At 39.4% G+C, this 6,372-nt stretch overlaps 1 pseudogene; it reads right to left on the bottom strand.

The window, feature by feature from the left end:
- Nucleotides 1-2,573: 2,573 nt before the first annotated feature.
- On the bottom strand, nucleotides 2,574-4,081 carry LOC105502742 (annotated as a pseudogene).
- Between the last annotated feature and the right edge of the window lie 2,291 nt (nucleotides 4,082-6,372).

Below are 6,372 nucleotides of genomic sequence, written 5' to 3'. Positions count from 1 at the left end.
AAAGCGACTGAATTAAGTTATCACTCTTTAGGACAGTGTCTGGTGTGTTGGTGTGTAGGTGCACATCACGTCCTCATGAAAATGGCCGTAGATCCAGAGCAGCCATTGAGCCCTACATGTCCATGGCTCCTGTCTCCTGTTGATAGGTTTGATGAAACCCTATTCTCCAATGTGTACCCACTCCTTGGCCAGAGTTGACTCATCTAGGAATGGACAACTGATGAAAATAGTCAATTTTTTTGGCCTAGGAATTTTAAAATTGGAGCAGAAAGAGTACATTTAGTTTCTTCCTGAATGACTGAATTCTAACACACAGAATCAGGGAGCTACTGTTCTCCATGTTTTGTATGTTGTCTGGGATCAGAGAAAGCTAGTCCTCAGAGAAAGAAAACAATGAAATTGAAGGTCAGAATGGAGCATGGACAAAACCTAGATCATTCTAGATTATTCTTGGAGCCCAGTCACATTCCTGGGCTTGGCTTGGTCACTGACCTTTAGTCATTATGAGAATACTGGGGTTAGTTCAATGTAATGCTCTGCTATTTATAATTAGATATAACTCTATAAAATGTAGGATTATTGCCTATGCATAAAAATTATGTCTGTAAAAGGGCCAAGCACCATGGCTTACACCTGTAATTCCAGCACTTTGGGAGGCCAAGGTAGGCGGATCACCTGAGGTCAGGAGTTTAAGACCAGTCTGGTCAACATGGTGAAACCCCATCTCTACAAAAAATACAAAAATTAGCTGGGCACGGTGGTGGGCATCTGTAGTCCCAGCCACTAGGGAGACTGAGGCAGGAGAATCGCTTGAACCCGGGAGACAGAGGTTGCAGTGAGCTGAGATTGCACCACTGCACTCCAGCCTGGGTGACAGAGTGAGACCCTGTCTCAAAAAATAATAATAATAATAATAATAATAAAATAAACCATAACCATTGCTTGCATTAAGTATTTCTAAACTTCAGTTAGTAAACAATGGTGAGTAAAAGTAAGCCTAGGATTATAAAGCCTTTTTGTTTTTGTAAAACCGAGGTGATGCCATTGCACTCCAGCCTGGACAACACAGTAAGACTCCATCTCAAAAAAAAAAAAAAAAAGAAAAAAAAAGTCTGTAAAAGGATTACTTCTGTTAGAGGAAATTACTTTGATTAACTGAAAGGCATAATTAAAACCTCTGGCCTATAATTAATCAAATTGTAGTCTCATTTCTTCATCAATTTCTAATGCATCATACAGTATATCAAAATATGACAAAGTATTTGAAATAGCAATGGTAAAATTCAGAATATATTCATAAAATCTAGAGGAGTGCCACACATCAAGAAGGAAGCATGAAATATTTTACAAAAATTAAATGTGTTAATTTTACACTTTATTTAAAACTGCTGGGATAGACTAGAGAGAGCTTTTGTATAATATAGAGAGAGATTACTATGGGAAGATTTGGTTTCAGTTTTGCTAAATTTGAAAATTAAGATATGCCATATTTGTATTTTTTACAGGAAACCATCTTTTAATATTTGATGCAAAAATAATTTTATCAGCCTTACTTTTAATATCTAATTTTAAGATGCTGAAATCTGACAGTTCTGATACTAATTATGTCTTATTTAAAATATAGCTGTACTATAAAGCACTAAATCCTGGGTCTGTGGTGGTGAGAGATTGTACCGTGTAACATATTACACTGCTAATTCGTAACGTTTCTTTGTGAAATTGCAAGCAGGGCCATCTCAAACATCTTGTTAATGAGCCTTTTCCTGCCTCCCCTGGGAATGCAGATGGGCTTTGCTTCTAGCCCTTCTGGAGGCAAATAAAGAAATAGAACTGACTAGGTTATAAACCCAGATGAAATCTTCGTATGAGAAAATTCTCATTTGTGCCATCTGTTCGGGCTGAACTGGAGATGAAATATAAGGTGTCATTGCCACAATCCCTAGAGGACTGTCACCAAGTGATCTTCCTTCAAATTTGCCTTCAACTTATCACGAGCTGCTTTAATTCTTTTCCAGTATGTTCACCATAATGTCATCAGCCTTCAGTTTCCCCTTGGTTTTTAAATGCATCTGTGACATAGCTGACCAGCTCTTTTCTTGAAATGTGTATCTCTGCCATGAAACTTTCTCAACACCCTTTCAAAATTTTGTCTTTCTTTTTTTTAAATAAAATGTAGCTTTTATTGAGTAAAGGAAAAAAGAAATTCAGCTGCATGACAGAAAGATTCCAGTTTGATCAAATTGTAACATGTCTTCCTATTTGCACGAGAGGAACCTCACTAGTCCACAGGGAGCACTTGGGAACGACTGCTTCAACAGGTTTGTTCTCACTCTCGCGCACATGATCAGCTTCTGGTCAGTCCCAAGAGGCAAGGGCGGAGGGCATGATGGTTCTCACAGAGCTACTTTATAAATAAACTCTATGTGACTTTTCCGGGAGTCTCTTACATTCTTTTATTTTAAAAGATCTTAGCAGAAAATAGAACAGAGGACCATTAAGTGGTGTTGTGTGGTTGTGTGATACATGAAATGGCCTGGTCTATGGAATTGTGACGGGTAACAGAAACAGCATGATTAGGCATTATGTGAAGAGCATGACACACTGCCACCATGGCCTGTCCAATTGGTGTGAGTAATCTGTCCCTGTTTTTCTAAGCATTCATAGGCGTGAGCCCCGACGTAATCCCGCTTAGTCTGGATGAGGTTGTCTGGGAGCATCTTGTGTCTGTATCCATCACAGAAGGAGACAGTAGTGGTGAAACAGGGCATGGGAATGCTGGCTCAGACCCCGGTGCTGACCACCTGCTACCAGCAGTCCTGGCAGTTTTCAACAGCCAACTTAAAGAAGTCTCTAATAATAGGTTCTCAAGTTCTAGGTGTTGATGAAATGCATCCTTTATCTTTCCTAGAAATACACTTCTGATGATGCAGCCTCCTTCCTCCACATCAGGACAATATGACCATAATTGAGGGTCCAACCAAATTCACTGGTTGCCTGTCTTAGCAGTGTAAAGCCTTGAGCGTAAGAGATGATCTTGGAAGCATAGAGGTCATTCTGAATGTCTGCCAGGAATGATTTCTTATCATCATCAAACTAATTCTTTTGGGGACCATTCAGCTTTTTGCTAACTTGAATTCTTTCATCCTTCAGAGAGGATAAGCACTGAACAAAGACAGCTTTTCCATTGAGGGTGACAGGAATGCCATCTTCCAGGGTGGAGATGGTGGTCCACTTCCTGGTGCCCTTCTGTTCCGCGCTGTCCCTGATCTTTGGCAGCAGGTATTTGCCATCAGTATCTTAGAATATCGGCTGTGATTTCAATCAAGAATGAATGGAGCTCTGTCTTATTCTAGTCCTCAAAGGCCTCTGTCATCTTGTTTTGATTTCAGTCAAGAATGAGTCGAGCTCTGTCTTATTCCAATCCTCAGAATCGTATGCCGTCTTGTTTTGCTCCATGCCCAGCACCTGTTTTATCAGGTGGTAAGCCCCACTGATCAGCTGCATAGACACATACTCTATCCTATTGTACACCATCTTTACAAAGTGGCCTGCTCCCTCCTCTCCTACCCAGCCAGAGGAAAGTTCTTCAGTTTTCTTTTGCAGTGATGCCTTGGAAGATTGTCTTGATAGGGGCCAACTTCTTTGTTCCCTCTTGGCATGAGTGATAGGCCATACTGGGATCCTTTTCCTCCAGCACTAACTTTGCTCTCCACAGATAAAATTTCCTTGGCCTTGTGGTCTCTACATCGTCTTGTGGCATCCCTATATTTGGAATTTCCTCCATCAATGATAATGTCACCAGTGTGCAACAATGATACTAATTTTTTCACGAAATCATCAACAGCTTGACCAGCCTTCACAAGAAAGACGATACGCCTGTGGCTTTTTCAGCTTGGAGACCATCTTCTTCAAGGACTGAACACCAACATCTTTGGTCCCTTTGCCTTGTTGCAAAGAAATCATCAACTTTGGAGACTGTACTATTAAAAGCACAAGCCACAAAGCCATGGTCATTCATGCACAAAATTAAGGTCTGGTCCATGACAGCCAGTCCAATCAGTGTTATGCCAGCTTGGGCCATGGTGGAAGCATCAGACAGAGTAGAACTGGAGTGGGCAAAGTGCGGAGGGCTCACGGCTCACAGGCAAGTGAAGGATATACCAGCTGCCAGAGTTTTGTCTCTTTAGATGCCTCTTTTTTCTCCCCCACCTGCTAAATGGAAATATTTTTGAAACTTTTATCCTTAGCCATTTATAGAAGCTTAATCTCTGTACTTTCTCCCACAAAGAACACATCTACTTCTTCAGTGTTGGTGACATCTTTGTGCCAATTCCCAAATCCTCCCATAAGTATTTTTCTTCTATTCTCTGACCAGCCACCTTGACACTTCCAACTGGACTGGCCGTTCAAATTTAAAAAACTGCAAACCTCACATATCTTTGAGCCCCAAAGCATTTATCTTTATGTCTTTCCTATTACTATTAATGGCAATGCTATATTCACAGTCTCATAGGTTTCAAAAAGGAAATAGCTTTTGATTTTGCCTTCTCTTTCTCTTCTCCTAGTTCTGGTTAGTCTTTCTTTGTAATTTTGTCCCCATTTGTTTATTCCTTTTTATTCCAGTTTTTTGCCACCATTATGTGGCCTTCATAACATTACATTTAGACTATGGCAATTGTTAGGGGATGTCCCTATGTTTCATGACTGTTCACTGCTGCCAGCGAGGCTGAAGCTGCAGTTGTACCTTGGTTACCATGGCACGGCTCCATAACCCAGCCACTATAAGGCAGATGTACTATAAAGACTTTCCAAGTTCAAGAAATGAATCCCAGGAGATTTTCCCTTGACTAAATCCCGTGCTTACTTTAGCATAACACTTCAGAGGCCAGATTCAATGGGAGAAAACAATAGAGAGAACTTCTTGATGTTGCTGGCCTTCTGCAAGGCAGAGGCTTTGCTGCCTTCTTGCAACTTGACCATAAATCAGACTAAATGTCTTTCAGTGTATAGGGGGTGGTTCTAATGGGATGAAGACACAAGTTACTTAATAGTCTTTAGAGATAGTCCATTACTTTTTGCTTTTCCGTCTACCCAAGTCTTCAAATAACACGTATTGGAGAGCTTTGGGGGGGAGGTAATGACTATTTGTAAGATGAACAGATTACTGTAAGATTATTTATAAGATTATTAATAAGTACTATAATATTTCTATTTATTACTTATAATAAATAACATATTATTAAATATATATGGCTGGGCGTGTACCTCACTCCTGTAATCCCAGCACTTTGGAAGACCGAGGCAGACACTTCAGGTCAGGAGTTCAAGACGAGCCTGGCCAACATGGTGAAACCCCGTCACTACTAAAAATACAAAAATTAGCTAGGTGTGGTGACACACACCTGTAACTGCAGTTATTCAGGAGGCTGAGGCAGGAGAATCACTTGAACCCGGGAGGCGGAGGTTCTAGTGAGTTGAGATCACACCACTGCACTCTAGCCTGGGCAAAAGAGTGAGACACTGTCTCAAAAAATACATATGTGTGTGTGTGTATATATATATGTATAATATATAAGAAATACTCATTATTTATGACATCAGTTATAAGATGAATAATAAAGAAAGCTTTGCATTCCCTTCTTCTATTCTTTGTACTATCTGTATTGGATAAGAATAACTCATCAGATGGTTCTTAACCTACCAAAAAAACAGGCATTGGCACATCTTATTAATAGAAACAATCACTTATCGAATATGTTCTAAAGTTATCACTGTGGAACATGCCCTTCTGAAATTAAACAGAGCTAAACCATTTCTGGTATTAATTTGGTTGACACACTTAATCCTATAGCTTTCTGTCTGATAAACCTCCTTCTCTATCTTCTAATTCTATGGTTTGTCGAGGAAAAGGAAGTTAAGCCTTAATTATTGAATTAGCTTATACATTTTTCTTTAGGAAACAGACACATTTACTAAGAACATGCTAGTTATGGGTACTACCATGTGAGATGTAAATAGCAGCTCCATTAATTCAGAAGTTTTACTATTTCTTTCATGCAATAGTAAAATTTATTGTTTTTTCAAAATTCTATTTAAGACCCTGTTTCCCCTGGTCAGATGAATCTAATCATTTTAACATTTTTGAAAAGCACACTGATTAGCAAAGTAAAGCTTGGGCTTAAAATCTAAACTAGGAGAATTTCTCTTTTCCATTGTAAAATAACTTTTAAAAAAAATGTGTATAAATGACTGAAGTTCAAATGCAGTTCTGTTACATGTATAGGTTGTGTAGTGGTTAATTCAAAGCTTTAGGGTATCCATCACCCAGATAATGTACATCATACCCACTAATTACTCATTATCCCCCCACAT

This window comes from Colobus angolensis, unplaced genomic scaffold, assembly GCF_000951035.1.
Source record: "Colobus angolensis palliatus isolate OR3802 unplaced genomic scaffold, Cang.pa_1.0 Scaffold80, whole genome shotgun sequence".
NCBI classification, from domain to species: domain Eukaryota; kingdom Metazoa; phylum Chordata; class Mammalia; order Primates; family Cercopithecidae; genus Colobus; species Colobus angolensis.
Note: the sequence above shows the minus strand (reverse complement) of the source record. Positions and strands in the feature narration are given on the sequence as shown.